Below are 21,397 nucleotides of genomic sequence, written 5' to 3' on the forward strand. Positions count from 1 at the left end.
TTGAAGACCGTATAAATGCTCAGGAAGTAATTATTCAAAAGCAGGATACCACAATTCAAAGTATGCAATTGCGCCTGGAGGATATGGAAGACCGCTCCAGACGTAATAACATACGCATTGTGGGGCTTCCAGAAACTATGGAATATGAGGATTTAATGAAATTCACTTCCTTTGAATTACCTTTAGCGTTAGGAATGCCAGCAGATTCTTTACCCATAATAATAGAGAGAGCACACAGGATAGGTCCTAAGAGAACACAGTCTGACGGTACAGTTAGGAGCAGAATGTGTATATTCAAAGTATTAAAGTTCCAAGACAAACTGGAATTATTAAAACTTTCTAGAAAGAATGGCCCCCTACAGCTGGGCAATAACAAGATCCTACTCTTCCAGGACTTCTCTAACGAGACGTCCACGAAGAGAAAGCTAATGGCTCCATTCTGCTCACAACTAATAAATAATGGATTTAAAGCCCGTATGGTCTACCCGGCCAAGGTAATAGTTGAAGATAGGGATTCTACACTTGCTTTCCAGGATATTGAAGATATCAAAAGGTTTATTAGTTCAAAAATTATAAAATGAAAATTGATACAGCCGAGTTATGCTTTATTATGAATAGATTAATGTTTGCCAGGCTATATGTGGTATATATGTGGATGAATGGGGTGTGTGTCTGTAGATGTTATGTCATTTTAATTATTTTTAATTTTTCCCTTCTCCCCCCCCCCCCCTTTTTTTTTTTTTTTTTTTTTTTTTTTGTTTGTTTGTCCCTTCTCTCTCTCTCTTCTCTCTCTTGTCTATTTTTCATCCTTGGGAAAGTAGAAATGATTGAGTTAAAAGATTTTTTTAGGATGAAATGACTGGATTAAATTTATGTTCTTGGAATGTAGGAGGTATATCCTCCCCTAAGAAGAGAAAGCTTATAATTAAAACTCTTGCTAAGAAGAGACCAGATATTGTCTATATTCAAGAAACCCATCTTACCGATATAGAAGCTGCAAAACTCAAAATTAAATGGGTGGGTGAAGTTGTTGCCGCGGCAAGTATAGACAGGAAATGTGGAGTAGCGTTTTTATTGCATAAAGACCTTGACTATAAAATTTTACATATAGAGAAAGATCAAGAGGCAAGATATATCATACTCCAAATTCAAATCAATCAAGCAGTATATGTCCTATGTAATGTATATGGGCCCAATAAAAATAGTAAAAGTTTTTGGGAAAAAATAAAAATTAAGATCTTTCCCTTCGTGGGGGAAAAACTTATCTTAGCAGGGGATTTCAATATGACACTTTTTCCAGAATTAGACAGGTTCTGCAATACAGATGCTAAAGAGTATAAGAAAACTGCCAAATATTTTAGAACATTTTGCACAAAGTTGAAACTGGTCGATATCTGGAGAGTTAAACACCCTGATTCCTTGACATTTACTTGTGAATCGAGAGCCCATAGAACTTTTTCTAGGATCGATTTGTTTTTAATATCTGAGGCTCTTTCAATTGTTCAAACTAATCCGGGAATTGGTGACATATTGATATCCGATCATGCAATAGTTCATCTCACTCTTCCCTCTTCATCTAGTTTCTCGAAAAGAACGCAATTTTTATATTTTCCACGATATCTTTTGAATAGTCCCAGATTTTCTAATTGGCTTAAGCAGAAATGGAGGGACTACTGCACACATAATATTGCTTTCTTTGATAGAATTGAGATTTTCTGGGAGACGGCCAAGGCTGTCTTACGAGGTGAAATTATGAGTTATCTAATAAATAGTAAGAAAAAGGCTAGGGCTCGAGAACTTCAGCTTTCTAATAGTGTTAGAAATGCTTACAGAAAATTTTTTGAGGAGCGTTCTATAAGTAAGTGGAATAAATATCAGGAGGCGAGAAGAGAAAGAGATGTTTTTTTAGACCAGAAATCCCATATTGAAGAATCAAAACTTAATAGCCAATTTAGAGGTCTTTATGGAGATTCAACTAAATACCTAGCAAAATTAATAAAAAATAGAAAGAAAAAGAATTTTATTCTAACTATGAAAGAAGATGGTGTATGCCATACAGAATCAATGGAAATTAGCAGAATTCTGTTCTCTTATTATCAGAAACTATATTCGAAGCAGGATAGTAATGTATATATACAAGAGAGATTTTGGTCAAATATAAAGCTACCACAAGTTCAGGAAGAGGATTTGATATCGCTTAATGCTCCAATCGAGGCAGATGAAATAAAAAAAACGATAGATAAGATGAGACTAAATAAGGCCCCCGGCCCAGATTCCCTCCCGATAGAATTTTATAGGATACTAGCCCCGGAAATCATTCCTACATTGGAAAGGTTGTTCAATAGCTACTTCCAGTCAGATAGCTCCATCTCTTCTTACTTCTTAGCCGCCAACATTACGTTAATTCTTAAAAAGGGTAAAAATCCGGAAGAACCAGCCTCTTACAGGCCCATATCTGTGTTGAATACAGATTATAAAATTTTGATGGCTATTATATCTGACAGGCTCTCCTCATTGCTGGATAACATTATCCATACAGATCAAACCGGTTTTATTAGATCTAGGACTTCTATTAAGAATGTAAGGAAAATAGTGACTTTTCTGGATTATTCTCATTATTTAAATGAGAAAGGAAAAAAGAATTGGATAAACGATTGTGCGATTCTTTCCTTAGATGCTGAAAAAGCATTCGATGCTATATCTTGGGCCCATTTAGTTAGAGTACTACAGGAATTTGGCTTTAAGAATCAATTCTTACAATTTATTCAAAAAGTCTATAGAAATCCAATTTCGTTTCTTATTGTGAATGGTCAGCTATCTCAAAAAATCACTTTAGGACGGGGAACAAGGCAGGGTTGCCCGTTGTCCCCTCTCTTATTTAACTTGGCACTAGAACCCTTAGCTATTTGCCTAAGAAATGTGTTAGAGGGAATCAGTATGGGCTCCTATATTCTTAAGATCCTGCTGTATGCAGACGATCTATTGGTATTCTTAAAGAACTCCGCTCATTCAATTCCAACCACACTACAATGTCTAGATGAGTTCAGTTCGTTTGCGGGTTATAAAATAAACTTTAATAAAAGTGAACTCATGTGGATTAATAAATCTAGGAATAGCCTACAAGACCATCCATTTAAAGAGGTTGAGGCAATAACTTATTTAGGTATAGTACTTCATAAAAATCCGAAAAATTGGTATCGGTTGAATTTTTCGCCATTATTTCTTAAGGTCATATCAGATTTGGAGTTATGGATGACATTTCCACTATCTATCACGGCCCGTGTAAATCTAATAAAGACATTCATTTTCCCTTGTTTACTTTACCCCCTTCAGAATCTCCCACTTTTTATTCTTAACAAGGATCTGCGTAGATTATATTCCTGCTGTTCCAAATTTATTTGGAACAACAGGAAATCACGTATTTCTCTAGATAGACTTATGCAATGCTTTGAAGCAGCAGGCCTTGCTTTTCCCAACTTTAAATTATATAAGTGGGCTTGCCTAGCCAAAACGGCGATGGATTGGATTGTGGAGAAAGAATTAGTGTCGTCTATAGAGATGGAGACTTATATGGTTTCTCCTTGTGCCCTGAAAGCGATATTACATTGTCCTATTCATCTTTTACCAATACAGATACTCTCGCTAATTTCCATTAGAAACATTGTCGCGGCTTGGCAGAAGTGTTGTATAAGCTTGGAAGTAGATTACTCATTTTCGGTATTTTTACCGATCAGAGGAAATCCTCAATTCTCTCCCGGGCTTAAACAAGTAGTTTTTAGAGAGTGGGCTGAAAAAGAGCTTAAATATATTTGTCAGATCTTGCCTCAAGATGGGCAACTAATTTCCTTTGGGATTCTTTCTCAACATTTTCAGCTACCTAGTTCCAACTTTTTTGCTTATTTACAGGTCCGTCATTTTATTAATTCATGTAAGTGGGATATGAGTAAATTGAATGCATGGTCGGATATCAATTTATGTCTTCAAAAATTTGCATTAGAAAACCCGTCCATCTCTCTTTTATATGATATTATGCTTTCTAAACAAGCATTAATCCTGTCAAATAAATTGATACTATCTTGGACTCCCTTTTTCCCTTCAATTGATTTTGGTAAAATTCAACGTAGTTTGATAAATGTAAAAAAATGTGAAATTCCTAGGAGTTGGAGAGAATCTCATCTAAAACTTATTAATAATTATTATATTTCCCCGTTAAGATTAGCTAAGTTTTATTCTACTTGCAACGGGAATTGTCCCCGATGCAACAAATCGAAGGCTGATATTTTACATATGTTTTGGTATTGCCCAAAAATTATACAACTATGGCGTAAGGTAGAATATTGGTTTAATTCACAATATAAATCAACTATTATCCTGTCACTTGATGAGATAATCTGGTTAGATGCTCCCGGTAATAGGGGCTTTTATGCTCATACTTTAAATAACATCATACTAGCTGTTAGACATCAAATTCTTAAACATTGGAAGGACACTTCAGCTCCTGGATTTTCGCAGATCTTACAAGAGATTCAAACTCAAATCATACATGAGTCAGTCCATTTAGAAACTATATCAGAAAAGAGAATAAAAATTTTCATAGCAGGCTGGCTCCCGATTATCAAAACATACCCCTTAGCGATACAAAAAGTTATCCTGATGCCATTCTTGTCTTCAAGCTCTTTTATGGACTTTGTAGCTTTAGATCTTTTCCCACATACATGGATAACTAATTATAGAGAAATATAAGGCTAAGTGTGTCTGGGGGACATAGATTTAGTCACAGACTGAAATTAGTGAGAAAGGATTTTGAGAGCTCCCTTTTCCCCTCTCCCTCTCCCCCCCCCTTTTTTTTTTTTTTTCTCTTTCTTGGTTGTATGTGTGTATGAATAGGTAGTATGTGGGTATGATCAATATTGTTCTAATTTGTTTTGAAAAAGGAAAAAAAAGCCAACATTTTGTACAAATTCTGCTATTTGAGAGTACATTCTTTCCAGCTAATCAATGTATCTATGAAAAATGTATTTTTCTTTTGTTTGTTTGTTTTATGCTTTTCTATTGCTGTCACACCTGACCCTGTAGGGTATGTAAAGGTGGGATCTTTATTGGATTGTACTCTGTGTTGGAAATAAATAAATGTTAAAAAAAAAAAAAGGAGTAAATGTTAAATTTGCTTAAAATTGAATGTTCTATTTGAATCAATGAATTAAAAAATTGTGGTTAGTGTCCCTTTAATAATCAATACATTCATTCATCCTTACATTGTTTTGATGAATCAATATTGATATCTAAATCACATATTCACTCTTGGACTTACTTTATAGATATAAGCATACTCTAACAGCACCATGATGACATATTTTTAATAATAACTTCTGTTTTGCATTGTGATCAATATGTGTTGTGTCCTAAAAAGGATTACTGTACATTGCACAAATGGATCTATATGCCACATGGCTTTGGTTTGATTTGTCACCAGTTGTTATTCAAAGTGTTGTTTGTGTGTATTATCTTAAAAAGTTTGATCATTAGGTATATTTAGATAGGCAATAGAATCATATGAGATGAATTGTCTGTCTAATATAGCAAGAAATTAAACATATGTTAAAGACATCATTTTCTTTAGAATCACCTTGATTAACTCATGCATTTATTGTTCATATTAGTGCTCTATTCTTCACATTTCTAAGTATATTTTTTGGAAAATTCTATACTGATGGGATTTAGTGATGTCCAAACTGTGTTCACTAATATATATCTATGTCATTAATAGATGTAGTTGTTGTGGGGAGCCCAGAGGGATCCAGCAACGATGATGAGCTGCCTTTGCAGGATTTCGGTAAGTCCATTGACTCATTCATATGTCATTGAAGGTGTATTTGTAATAAATATTATGATCATGATTCTGATGAAGCATTACATTTGAATAAAACAGATACTTTACTCCTCTGATTATATATCTATTTATTTTTAATTTTGAAAGATTAAGATCTCAAAGCTTCTTAGTCTACACCTTTGTGCTTCAGAACATGGATAGCATGTTTCTTTTTAGTATAAATTTAGACAACAATCATCAAGTGATACACACATGAGAACTGTTAAATGTCCCATGTACTCTGCTTTTGAGATAATTGAAAAAATACAGACACTAAAATGTAATTATTACTCATCGAGAATAACAAATCTAATATCATTTGTATGCTCCATCAAAATGATGGAATTCCTAACTTTGGTTCAGTATATCTTTAATGCAATTTTGATGTGTGTCCTTGAGCAACAGTAACATATGTTATAATATCTGATTTTAACGTGTACACAACATGTTATGTTTTACAGAGATTGATGTAACATGTGAGATGGAGGAGGAAGTGGCTCCCTTGGAGTCTGATGGTATGTCAAATCTATATAACATGTATCGAACATGTATTATTGTTTTAAAACATTCTCTGGAAGAAAAACAAAGTCTACAGCTTTGGCACTTTAAAAATTATTATTCCATTATTTATACAATACACTACTGCCCCCCTTTCTATATCATGCAGCATGAACATATGTTTGTATTTTTCTTTCATTTATGTATGATTTGTCATAATGACATCAAGATGTCACATGCATATTCCATGCAAAACCACAATAATCATCTTCTGATTGTACAGACAGTCATTGCTATTCATCTGACTGCCTAGATGCAGACCATATCCTTATATCATCATTGTTTATAAATTCCAAACCACTTCTAAGCATACATAAAACATAATCATGTTTAAATGTCTTGATTTGATTTCATGATGTATAAGATGTTAATATATTTTTATTATATATTTCAGATGGGCCTTCCACTTCTGGGCATCAGCTTCCTGACCCTCCCCAGGCCCCTCCCCAGGTAGAACCCACTCCTGGCCCTTCCCATTACTCCTGTCCCTCAAAACAAAACGCCCCTTTGTCCCCCCTCACCGCTCTTCCCGTATTTCTGCCCATACAGCTCCCCCACCTGCCCAGCCCCCAACTCACCAGGCCCCTAACTCTCCAGCTGTACGGGCTACCCCAGAGCAGCAGCCCATCCCTCCCCCCTTCACTCCCCAGCCCAATCCCACCCCCTCTTCAATCCCCCCAGTCCCCACCTTCATTGTCCTGGGTGTCGGATTGTCCTACCCAGCCACAGATGTAAGTATCATTCTAAATCCACATTATAACATATTTGATCTCATATCACTCCATATAGCAATCACCCCTACTTGGATAGAACAATAGAAAATTAACTTTTTAGTACCTTATCTGTTCTATAACCCACTGGGAGTGTAATTTCTTCTGCTTGCTGTGTTTACACAGCTTTGCCTTGAGGCCAAAAGGTTTAAGGATAGGTGTGGATACCACAGGCTAAATAAACTATTTCAAATGCCAATGTAAGGACAATGGAAATACTTATAAACAATTTAATACACTCAAGCAGGTAAAGTGGATCATTGTGAACCAATTAAAGGGGAGAACATTTATGAGTAAACTGTCCCTTTAATGGTTTATGTCTGAAGAACATATTTAATGTGTAAATCTTCTAGATAGAATATTTAATTATAATAATGATTTTTCTTTATTATTACAATGTCTGCTCTCTTTTTATTATGTTCTGTAATTATCATTAATTTTCGTTTTTTGCTTTATTTTAGGTTGTGACTCAGTATGGCTGACACTAGAGGCTCTAGCACATCTAGAGCAGGCCATGCTGAGGAACAGTCTGTTTCTGGGAAGGATGCATGACACCATGCATGCCCAGCTACGGGTTAAGCGTGCGACTCTACAACGTATGATGCGTGTAGAGTCAATGCTTGAATCCGTAGCTGGACATGCACAGGACGATGAGGGTGATGCTGATGACCCATAAGTGGAGGATCCGTAGATGCTCCGAGGGCGCAGATACGAATCTTCCGTCCACATGTTACTTTGTTGGTTTTTATTGTTGTCATTTGGCTGTTTGTTTGTTTTTTGTTTTTTTTAATTATTAAAACAAGGTTTATTATTTTTCCAGAGAAATTGTATCAGGTTACCAGGTAAAAAATTCCATTATTATTTACAAAACTGTACAGTATATAAACAATATCTATTTAAAGGGACATGTATTTGTTTACAGTTGCATGCTATATGGCTTATAAACGTATAAGCAAAATGTACAGAAAAATAAAAATGTGTATTGGTGTAATGTTTTTGCTATGCTTAAAGGGACAATGAACCCAATCCCCCTCCCTCATAATCCAGACAGAGCATGAAACTCTAAAAAACCTAATTCACTCCCTCCATCAATCTCCCCTCGCTCTCCCGCCATCCCCATTCCAAAAGCAGGAATGTAAATACCAGCAGCCTGCCCATTCCAGGCCCAGCACCATGGATAGCGCTTGCCCACTGGAGGCTTTCATTTACCCACCAATAAGCAAGCATAGCCCAGGCTCCCAACCAAAATGGACCGGCTCCCATGCATCACATCCCTGCTATTCAAACAAAGACAGGAGACAGCACACGAACGAAGAAAAATTGACAAAAGGAGCAAACCAGAAAGGTGCCCAAAATTGCATGCTCTATCCCAATCATGAAAGAAAAAAATTGCGTCCAGTGTCTCTTTAAATACAAATTTAACAGGAGATTTGGTAAAGTCTCTTCTCCAATAGCTGTGCTAGCCATATGGCTGGAAGGTGGAAACGTCTCCGTGTGGAAAAAAAATAGCTTTGTCAGAGGGGGTTATTTTAGTAGAAAGAGCAACAAAGTAAAAGGTATGTTTTGTCGCATATTAAATTAAAAATCATGAATGAAGGTCAGTTTAATTACTAATTGGATATAGACTAGCCTTTCAAAAACACTAGGCTTTATGCCTTTAATCATACACGTCCCATTACCCGTGTTAATCAGCAGCAGTATCAGTGCATTTTAATACTACAAATTATTGTAAATACTAAATAGAAGATACACACAAATTGACCAACAACAAATTTACAGCTTTTGTTTTTCAAGAAAAAAGTAGAAAAATCTTACTTTAGTATTATGTCTAAACTATGGTGAGAAACAACACAAAATCAAAAAAGTCAAATATAAAAGTTGTCAACTAATTTTATTGCTGCAATATAGAAAATGTAATTCAAGAAAGGGTGCGTTTCTGTATTGCTAGATACAGGTGACCCATTTCAAATATATACAGGTGACCCATTTCAATAGATTATTATTTATTAAATAATAATGAGCAGTTAGGAATAGAAAGGTGCCTTTGGAGTGTACTATGAGTTTTGTGTTGACTGCAATGATTTTGCTCCAGTCATTTATTACTACACACACAATTGCACATAAACAATGGAAGAGAATATGACTGAACTGTAAGACCCATATCATTACATCATGCTGATGTAAATGTACATGCCTCACATACCTACATCAAATGATGATGCCTCCCAGGAGTACAATTTCGGTTACTCCATTTGGTTCAGAAGGATCATTTAATAATATGCACAAGTAGTAAATGACCTTTTGCTCAGTCACAGTAAATACAGCGTACGCGCTGAGCCACACGGCGCTGGTGCACGTAGTGAGAGTGCGGAACGACAGCTTAGGGCAACTGAGGCTGAACTCCCGACATGATGGGGTGAAGGCCTCCTGCTGCAGCATCACCCTACGCCTGTGAATATCAGAGAACTTGTGCTCTTCCATACTGCCCCAGTAACCAAGCTGAGAGACGTGAGAGCTTCACCGTCACCAGAATGAGACCGGTCTGCGTTACACCTATTCCCCCCTGGCTGTTTGTTTTTTTGTTGTGCCTGTTGCATTCTTTCACCTTGTCAAATGGCTCCAATGGGGCTGTGTTGGCCTTTGTTGGCCCTTGTCAACTCCCTCCAAGGACTGTGATGCACTATGGCCCCTTGTCAAATGGCTCCAATGGGGCTGTATTGGCCTTTATTGGCCCTTGTCATCTCCCTCCAAGGACTGTGATGCACTATTTCACCTTGTCAAATGGCTCCAATGGGGCTTTGTTGGCCTTTGTTGGCCCTTGTCAACTCCCTCCAAGGACTGTGATGCACTATGACACCTTGTCAAATGGCTCCAATGGGGCTGTGTTGGACTTTGTTGGCCCTGTCAACTCCCTCCAAGGACTGTGATGCACTATGGCTCCTTGTCAAATGGCTCCAATGGGGCTGTGTTGGCCCTTGTCAACGCCCTCCAAGGACTGTGATGCACTCTTTCACCTTGTCAAATGGCTCTAATGTGGCTGATTTATCAATAAAAACATTTTTTAACGTTATCTTATTTCTTTATGTTTTATGACATAATAATAAAATACATGTCATTCCAATATTATTTGTCCTCTTTATTCATGTCATTGATTGAAATTTATAGTTTATGTGGTTAATCCTTAAAGGGACATGAAACCCAAAAATTGTCTTTCATGATTCATAAATATAATACAATTGACAATGAATGTAATATTTACATCTCAAATGTAATTTGATTCATTTTCTTGATATACTTTTCATAAAGGTTTATCTTTGCAAGATTGTGATTAGCATAGAACTGAAGTTCTCTATATATATTGCTGGTTATATATATATTTACTTTATTGGCACATCCATGTGTTCATTTATAAACTATTCGTGAATTGATGCACCTTTAACAAATGATCCCAGGATTGATACAATGAGATAATCTATGTAAATTTGTAATTTGATGTAAATAGTATCCTCTCTGTGAATCCTGAACTTAATTTTTTGTATTTCATGTCCCTTTAACCCCTTAGTGACCGGAGCACTTTTCCATTTTCTGTCCGTTTGGGACCAAGGCTATTTTTACATTTCTGCGGTGTTTGTGTTTAGCTGAAATTTTCCTCTTCCTCATTTACTGTACCCACACATATTATATACCGTTTTTCTCGCCATTAAATGGACTTTCTAAAAATACCATTATTTTCATCATATCCTATCATTTACTATAAAAAAAATTATAAAATATGAGGAAAAATGGAAAAAAACACACTTTTTCTAACTTTGAACCCCAAAATCTGTTACATATCTACAACCACCAAAAAACACCCATGCTAAATAGTTTCTAAATTTTGTCCTGAGTTTAGAAATACCCAATGTTAACATGTTCTTTGCTTTTTTTGTAACTTATAGGGCCATAAATACAAGTAGCACTTTGCTATTTTCAAACCATTTTTTTTCAAAATTAGCGCTAGTTTCATTGGGACACTGATATCTTTCAGGAATCCCTGAATATCCATTGACATGTATATATTTTTTTTTTAGAAGACATCCCAAAGTATTGATCTAGGCCCATTTTGGTATATTTCATGCCACCATTTCACCGCCAAATGCGATCAAATACAAAAAATTGTTCACTTTTTCACAAATTTTTTCACAAACTTTCAGTTTCTCACTGAAATTATTTGCAAACTGCTTGTGCAATTATGGCATAAATGGTTGTAAATTCTTCTCTGGGATCCCCTTTGTTAAAAAATATTAGACATATATGGCTTTGGCATTGCTTTTTGGTAATTAGAAGGCCGCTAAATGCCACTGCGCACCACACGTGTATTATGCCCAGCAGTGAAGGGGTTAATTAGGGAGCATGTAAGGAGCTTTTTGGGGTATTTTTAGCTTTAGTGTAGTGTAGTAGACAACCCCAAGTATTGATCTAGGCCCATTTTGGTATATTTCATGCCACCATTTCACCGCCAAATGCGATCAAATTAAAAAAAAACGTTCAATTTTTCACAATTTTAGGTTTCTCATTGAAATCATTTACAAACAGCTTGTGCAATTATGGCACAAATGGTTGTAAATGCTTCTCTGGGATCCCCTTTGTTCAGAAATAGCAGACATATATGACTTTGGCGTTGCTTTTTGGTCATTAGAATGCTGCTAAATGGCGCTGCGCATCACACGTGTATTATGGCTAGCAGTGAAGGGGTTAATTAGGTAGCTTGTAGGGAGCTTGCAGGGTTAATTTTAGCTTTAGTGTAAAGATCAGCCTCCCACCTGAAACATCAGACCCCCTGATCCCTCCCAAACATCTCTCTTCCCTCCCCTACCCCACAAATGTCCCCGCCATCTTAAGTACTGGCAGAAACTCTGCCAGTACTAAAATAAAAGGAAAATGTGGGCTTTTTTGTGCATTTTTTAGCATATTTACATATGCTTCTGTGTAGGATCCCCCTTAGCCCCCAACCTCACTGATCCCCCACCAAACAGCTCTCTAACCCTCTCCCTCTGACTTAATGTGCTCCATCTTGGGTACTGGCAGCTGTCTGCCAGTACCCATTTTAGTGAATAATATGCTTTTTTTTATTTAAAAAATGTCCCTTTTCTGTAGTGTAGCTTCCCCCCCCCCCAATACCAACCCCCCACCCCTTCCAGATCCCTTAGATCCTTTTGAAAAAAAAGTGTATTTCATTTTTTTTTACATTTTACTTTTAACTTTTTTTCTGTAGTGTAGCGGTTCCCACCCGCTCCCGCCCCATGCACGCGCCCGCCCGCCACCCCCGTGCACGCGCGCGCCCCCGCGCTTGCCCCCGAAGGCTCCGACCCTGATCCCGCCCCCTCCACCTTCCAGAGCTCACCGATGGCTGCCCACCCGCCTCCCAAGTCGGCTCCCACCCACCAACGATACCGGCCATCGATGTCCGGTGCAGAGAGGGCCACAGAGTGGCTCTCTCTGCATCGGATGGCCAGAAAGTGTTATTGCAGGATGCCTCGATGTCGAGGCATCACTGCAATAACCGGAAAGCAGCTGGAAGCGAGCAGGATCACTTCCAGCTGCTTTCCAGACTGAGGACGTGCAGGGTACGTCCTTGGTCGTTAACTGACATCCTTTAGAGGACGTACCCTGCACGTCCTCAGTCGTTAAGGGGTTAAGTGATGCTGACCACAATTCTTAAGGAATGGATATGCAGTTCTAATGTATTTTTGACCTTTTTACATCAACATGGACATATAATATTTGTAAAAACAGACTATTATTTGAATGTTGACAGCACATGTATTCCAATTTCACTTATATCTTATTGTAGTAGTGTAACAAAATCAATCATTGTGTGTAATATGCATATTTTAGATGATTAATATGTTTCTCTTATTATTTTTTCTCTTTAATTATCCTACAATATATTGCTATAGGTAGGCTGATCATATTTCAACTTGAATAAGTGACACGTTTGATCAATACATGTGTCATTATTGTTATTCCAAATAAATCTTTTAACATATCTGAAAACATCCCTGATATATGTATTTGTCATGTGTCCCTTTTTAAATGTTAAAGATGGACACCATCGCTATAGGTAACATATAATGTATAAACAATCCCTATTTTCATAATGTATGTCCTAGCATTCATTTTCATTTAAAGGGACATGAAACACAATAATCCAAAGATTAAAATTCAATGTGAAAATGTATTTCAAATTGCAATGTCGTACATAATCGTGTGACATAAAATGTTGTTTTCAGGTCTATTTAAACCCTGCTGCTTGATAAATAGTTAATAATCCTCTGCTTCTAAAGAAATATATCCTTAGTTACAACAACGGATTCTATTTCATATATCACAGTATTACGTTATCTAGCGTGACACTCATAGCTACCAATATAGCACATACTAGTTTTGAAAATATAAATAAGTTTCTTATTGACATGCAAAGCTGTCAAATGAGTCCTTGTATTGTCTGATGCTTTTATGCGATCTCGGATGCGCCATGTTGCTTAAGACTTCACATGCCAAGCTGTCAAATGAGTCTTTGTATTGGTTGACGTTTTTACATGATCTCGGATGCGCCATGTTGGTTAAGACATCACATGCCATGCTGTCAAATGAGTCCTTGTATTGGCTGACGTTTTTACGTGATCTCGGATCGGCTATGTTGCTTAAGATGTCACATGCCAAGCTGTAAAATTAGTTTTTTGATTGGATGCCGTTTTTACGCTATCTCGGATGCGCCATTGATTGGATGCCGTTTTTACGCGATCAACGATGCGCCATGTTAACTAAGACGTAACATGCCAAGGTGTTAAATCCGTCTGATTGGATTACGTAGTCCAGCAATATTTGATTTTGAACGTAACCCACGTTTGTGGATGAGAAGCCAGGTTTAAAACCATGGCGAGTATGGATTGTGTCAATCATGTACATTGTTGAATCATAGATGATAAAGAACACAAAAATCTCTTTTGATGGCTGTCTCGTTGAATAAACGAATGAAAGCAATATGTTTTCCTGCATAAGATATTTTGAGGCAAGTGCAAATCCATGAATATAGTCCATCTTGTTTAATATGTTTGTCAACAATATTTTCCTTTTTATAAATAATGACTGTGTTGTGTTGAATTTTCTACATATCTAATTCCTAAAGATGCGCTATTGTATTTGAATAAAGTAATCATCAATATGCATTGACCTTTATCATATGCTAAATATATGAGATTCCTACTTATTCTGGATGTTATGTTGTGGTATTTTTTATTAAAGGGACATTATACACTCATTTTTTCAACACATATATGTTTTTTCGATCTATTTATATAGTCCTTTTTTTTAAATCAATGTCTAGTTTTGCTTATGTTTAAATAACATTGCTGTGATTTTCTGACTCCTACACAAGCCTCAAAGTTTGATGTGAGTACCATCAGCTACCTTCTCCAGTTTGCTCCTGTTTGTGTAAAGGGTCTTTTCATATGCAAAGAAAGGGGGATTGTCTTATTTTCCACTTGGAATGGGCTTTCAAGCTAACTTTTCAACATAGCTAAACAGATTTTATAAGTAGGTCTTTAAACTGTTTTATCCTGGATTTTTATATCAGTATCTGTGCATCTTGTTCTTTATAGTAGTGTCTATTACATGCAGTTCTATGAAAATGAGTGTATACTGTCCCTTTATGTAAATGCTCAGTATTGTGTCATGTATGAGTTCCACATTGTTAATCTCCAAATATATTACTGTGAGCATATATTTATAAAGTAACTTGTAAAAGGACCTGAAACCATATTCCTTCTAAATGAAATGTCTTTCTTAAATAATTCAAACACAATAATGTCTCTTTAAGAAAATAGACTTTATTTAACACGTCAATAGAAATATGGCATACAGGCTTAGTATCCTTTTCCAATATTTTATTGTTTCAACAAGTACATGTAGATATACCAACAATCCCTAAGGATTAGTATATGCTAGCATATGTTATTTTTTAAAGGGACAGTCAAGTCAAGAAAAACAGTAATGATTTTAATGTCCAAAAATTGGGATTATCCTAAATTATGAAGGTATAATCTAGATTTTATTAAAGACACAGAGACGATTATTTTGCATTCTCTTTCTTTACTAATAAAATGCAGTTATTCAAAGTATAGATAAAAATACAACAAACTGTCAAATTTAAAAAGTAGACAGTAAAAACAATAATAAATCAGTGACCAATCAGGATAGAGAACTGATTAAACTAAAACCACATAACCAATCAGATTGCTAATAAGAGCTATAAACTGTCCAAAATACAAAAATACATCCTCTTTCTTTGATACTGAAGAAGGAAACAAAAAGTCCATCATGAAGAAATAACTCCAAACGAACAGGAAACCGATAACCATGAAGAGTAGAAGCTTGAAGAGAAGAATCAGCCATGATGAAAAATCCAACTTGTCTGGAAGGATAGACAAACAACTGGGCAACTGATGAAGATGTGGAAGACTTGATTGAAGATCTGTCTTTTCCAGGAGATATGAAGGAACAAAGCCACTTAGGAGAATATCCTTATTATTGGTTGGTAACTGAAATAAATATACAATTCATGTTAATAATATAATAAAACAAATCAAGGGTGGGCAATAATTATAAAACAGAGGAGGGAAAATAATCGTCTCTGTGTCTTTAATAAAATCTAGATTATACCTTCATAATTTAGGATAATCCCAATTTTATTACAAGACCAGAGACTCATATTTTGCTAGTTTAAAGCAACTAACAAAATAAATTAAGCAAGGCATGTTCAATGGGTTTAAAATAAAATTGTTTAAAAATAGAATCAGAAGACCAGTCAGCTGCATCCAAAATTTGTTGAAGGGTAGCAGCTTTCAAAAATGCTTTAGAAGCGGCTGATCCTCTGACAGAGTGAGCGGAAAAAGAAACATCAATACCAGCTTCACTCATAACCCATTTAACCCACCTGGCTATAGAAATAGAGGAGACAGGATGATGAGGAGGAATAAAAGATAACAAAAGTTGATTAGAGGAAGAAGAACGAAAAGAAGAAGTTCTGCGTTCATACTCTTTGAGACATACAACCACACAAAGAAGAGGTTCCGAAGGTAAATAAGGATAGAAAATAGAAGTAGAAAAGGATTTAGTTCTTTTAGAAATAAAGAAAGTAACACCTTCAGGAGTAAAACGTTTAGAATCAAAATCTAAAGCTCTGACATCAGAAACTCTACGAAAAGAAATTAAACATAAAAGAGAAGCTAATTTAGCAGTAAGTTGTTTTAAGGATAAAAATTCATTAGAAGGCCAAGATTTAAAAAGCGAAAAAATAAGATCGACATCCCAAAAAGAAGAATATTTAGGAGTTGGGGGTCTTTTAAGTTTAATTGCTTTCATTAATTTACAAATTAAAGGGTGTTGACCTACAGGGAAATTATTAATAAAAGAATGTTTAGCTGAAATTGCAGATCTAGAAACATTAATGGTTCTGTAAGCTAATCCTAATTCAAAAAGAGAAGTAAGGAAATTAACAATAAAAGGGGATCCAAACTTCTTTCCAAGCACCAGCTAGACCATCTGGTCCATGCGGAAAAATAGCATTTTTTGGTCCCGGGGGCCAAAGAGTCCCTAAGGAGTTCTTGAGCTTGTTGTGATAAACCTTCGAAAGAAGAAGATTGCCCGAAATTGACCAAGCTATAAGACGAAGAGATCCTTGAATGATAAGATCGTGAGAATGACCTTCTGGATCTGACAACAGAAGAGGAAAGACAGGAAGAAGAAGAGGATGGTTGACAGACAATTCTAGAAGAGATGGGTACCAAGGTTGAGATGGCCAAAGAGGAGTGATGAGAAGAATTGAAAGAAGATCTCGACGGACTATTGAAATGACTCTCTGAATCATTGAGAATGGAGGAAACGCATAGGCTGTCTGAAGAGGCCAAGGATGGAGAAATGCATCGATCGCTAAAGCCTCCGGATCTGGACGCCAACTGAAATAAGGACGAATCTGATGATTCAGTCTTGAAGCGAACAGATCCATTGAAAAGGGACCCCTGAGACCCCTGAGAGATTGAAGCAACTGAAAAACTTGATGATGAAGTTTCCAATCGCTGGAATCTGTCAGATATCGAGATCCCCAATCCGGATCCTGGAATATATTCCGCTTTGACAGAAATATTTCTGTCCAAGCAAAGATGAATGAATTCTTTCGTAATAATCGACAAATCTCTTGATTTTGTACCACCTAAACGATTCAAATAACGAACTGCAGAAATATTGTCCATTCTGAGTAAAATGGACACAGGCAAAGAATCTTTTACAAAACTTTTGACTGCAAAAGAGCCTGCCAAAAGTTCTAAGCAGTTGATGTGAAAACGTTTTTCCTCTGAAGACCATTTTCCTCCTGTTATTGAAGGACCGCAACGAGCTCCCCAACCCGAAAGACTGGCATCGGATTCTATAATTAGATCCGGAGATTTTCCAAAAATGGCTCTCCCATTTCAAGCTTCTATATGAGAAAGCCACCATAAAAGTTCCTCTTTGACTTCTGATGAAAGAGGAATGAGATGGGAATAAGAAAAACCTTTCTGAAGATGAAAAATTTTTAAACGTTGAAGTTCCCTGTAATGAAGAGGAGCAGGGAAAATAGCCTGAATAGAGGATGAGAGTAACCCAACTATTCTGGCTATAGTCCTGATGGGAACTAAAGATAAAGAAAGAGTTTTTGAAATCTCTTTCTTGATATTCACAATTTTTTCTCTGGGAAGGCTTAAAGTAGATTTCACTGTATTTATTTGAAAACCCAAAAAGGTTAAAGATTTGGTTGGAGAAAGAACAGATTTCTCTTTGTTGACTAAGAAACCCAAATTTTCTAAAATATAGATAGTAAGATTGAGTTGAGAGCTCAAAACAGCAGAATTTTGATTCATAATCAAAATATTGTCTAAATAAATAATAAGACGAACACCTCGAAGACGAAGCCAAGTAATTATAGGTTTCATTAATTTGGTGAAAATCCAAGGGGCTGAAGATAAACCGAAAGGCATGCAAGTGAATCTCCAAATTTTTCCTTCCCACTTGAAGGAAAGGAATTTCCTGTGATCTAGAGCAACCGGAACCGTAAGATAGGCATCTGTTAAATCTAATCTGACTAAGAAATCGTTGTCTAGAAGACAATCTCTGAGAAGATGAATACCCTCCATTTTGAAATGTTGATAAACCACGAAGGCATTTAGAGATCTTAAATTTATAACGGGCCGAAATTGACCATTTTTCTTTTTTACTAAAAAAAGATTGCTGAAAAAACAATTTTGAAGATCTGACACTGGTTCTATTGCTTGTTTTTCTACTAGATTTAAAATTTAGTTTTGAACCAAAATTTTGTCTGAAACAGAAAATTTTATTGGAAATGGAAGAGATTTTTGAACTGGAGGAGAAATAAAATCTATAAAAAGACCTGAAACCGTCTGAAGAACCCATTGATCTGAAGTTATTAAATTCCAATTTTGAGCAAAAAGAGACAATCTGCCTCCTACTAAATTTTGGAAAGAATTCTGAGAAGGGGGAAAATAAACATTTACCTTGAGATGGGCGAGATCTTTGCCTTGAGCGTTGGAGTCTAGGATTCCAAAATCTTCCTCTGGATGGGAAGAAATTTGAGGAAATTGGATTTTGATATGGTCTTTGAGAATGAAATTGCTGGTTGGTAAATTGAGACCTGTTTGGATATGAGGTACGGCCGGGAAAGCGGCCTCTACCTTTCCCAGCCTGTTCAGAAAAACGTTCCTGATGAAAAATCTTTTTCATAGAAGTACGAACTTTATTCAAATTGGAGAAGGTATTTACATAACTGTTAAGTTCTTTAATAAATGTGTCTCCAAATAAAAGGCCATAAGTATCTGTATGAATTTCATTAATTGCAAAATCACACACTCTGGGGTTGATACGTCTAAGTATGTTTCGTCTGCGTTCGGTATACATAGCAGAGTTGGCGTTACCCAAAAAGCTGAGCATTCTCTGCAGCCATTCTCTGACTATAACAGGATCAAGCAGAGAATTGTCATAAACCGCTTGTTCAGATAAGTCGAATAACTTTGCCAAAGGACCAATAGTGTCAAGCATCTTGTCTTGACAGATTTTCCAGGCACGGTCCATGCCTTTCTTTAACTTAAAACCTGGAGACCCTATGAATTTTAAAATTTTTGGGTCTACTTCAGGTGTAGTACTAGCGTTGTTAGGAAGAATTGGTCTCGGGCATTCTGCCCTCATCTTATTTCTTGAATCTCTCTTTAAGGGTTGTCTTAACTGATAGTCAATGAATTCTGCAATATCAGATGAAGGGCACCACTCCGCAGATCTAGGGTGGTGCAGATCATCTGCATTAAACCTAGGATTTCCTAGGCAATCAAAAAATTTAACTTTTGAAGAATCCAAATGTTTAGATTTTTTAAGAACTTTTTTGAATTTCTTAAACTTCGGAGAAGCTGAAGAATTATCTGAAGAATTGGAAATAAAATTTTTAGATTTAGTAGAATCTAATGATGAGTCAGAATTGACATCTGTATCAGAAATCTCAGAATCTTCAACATTGGCCAAAGCCTCTCCCATTAGTAACCTCTTGGGAGTAGAGGGAAATGCAGGTGTTTTCCTTCCTTTCCTGCCAGGAACGACTGAACCAGAAACAATCTGGCGAGATTTCTGGAGTAATTTTTTACTAGTTTTAATGCCACTTGAAATAGTGCTTTTTCTTTTTAAAGTCTTTTTAGAAGATTTATCAATTAATAAAGAAATCTTTTCAAGCATAGAATTCATTGATGTGTCAATCATCTTTTGAACACTGTCTGAATTAAGAGGGTTCAAATCTGAAGATTGAGACATAATTAAATAAATAAAAATTATTTAAAATGAATAAAAATTTAAAAATAATAAAATTTATTGAACAAAAAATTAATCAAAGAATATATCTAAAATTTTATATATATATTGACCCCAAAGAGTGTGACCTAACAAACAAATTTGCTAACAAACAATTTTGAATCTAAAGAAAATAAACTTATTGCAATAATAACTAATGGCCAAAAGATGGAGACAAAGTCCATCAAAAGTACTAGAATAATGAACTGAGCAAATATTCACAATTAAGGAGCTGCGTTTTTCAGTAACGCAACAAAGTAACAACTATCCGACATGTACACAGCTGATTGTCGGAAGGAAGCGGGAGAAGTAAAGTAACTGCGCAATAGGAGAAAGCTGCGCATGCGCACTGAGACCGACAGAGGCAAGATGGACGTCGGAACAGTGCTGCATAACGCAGCAGGGGCAAATGACCGATTACAAGCAAAGGATGCTTTGTAATCGATTCAAACAAAAGGTAATGAAAACCGGAGACAGAGATTAAAATAAATAAGAAACAAAGGGGAATATTAATATAACCAACGAAAAAGATAGAAATAAACAGAACAACTAACAACAAAATATTGATAAAAAATAGATATACAGTAATAAAAAAAAATAAACGAACAAACTAAAAACTTTATTATGAATAAAATTTATGATACTTATCTCTCAGATGCAGTAAAAGAAAGAGGATGTATTTTTGTATTTTGGCCAGTTTATAGCTCTTATTAGCAATCTGATTGGTTATGTGGTTTTAGTTTAATCAGTTCTCTATCCTGATTGGTCACTGATTTATTATTGTTTTTACTGTCTACTTTTTAAATTTGACAGTTTGTTGTATTTTTATCTATACTTTGAATAACTGCATTTTATTAGTAAAGAAAGAGAATGCAAAATATGAGTCTCTGGTCTTGTAATAAAATTCAATTCTTCAAAAATATATCTCAAACATTTATCACCAATTTATCTTAGTTCTCTTGTTATTCTTAGTTGATAGCTAAACCTAGGAGGTTCATCTGCTCATTTCTTAGAGCTTGAAGAGTGCATCTAATCTGAATGTATTTTCACCACTAGAGGGCATTTTTTTGCATTTTCATATAGAAAACATTGAGCTCATGCAGTATAGTTACCCTGGATTGATCAGTGATTGGCTGAAATGCCGGTCTGTCAAAAAAACATATAATAAGTGGTTATTTTTCAGAGGCATAGATACAAGGTTAATCACAAAAGTAAAATGTGCATTTCTCTAAGTGTTGTTTTTCCAAACTTGATAATGCGTAATAAAGTGTTTTCTTTG

This window comes from Bombina bombina, chromosome 10 (genome assembly GCF_027579735.1).
Source record: "Bombina bombina isolate aBomBom1 chromosome 10, aBomBom1.pri, whole genome shotgun sequence".
NCBI classification, from domain to species: Eukaryota; Metazoa; Chordata; class Amphibia; order Anura; family Bombinatoridae; genus Bombina; species Bombina bombina.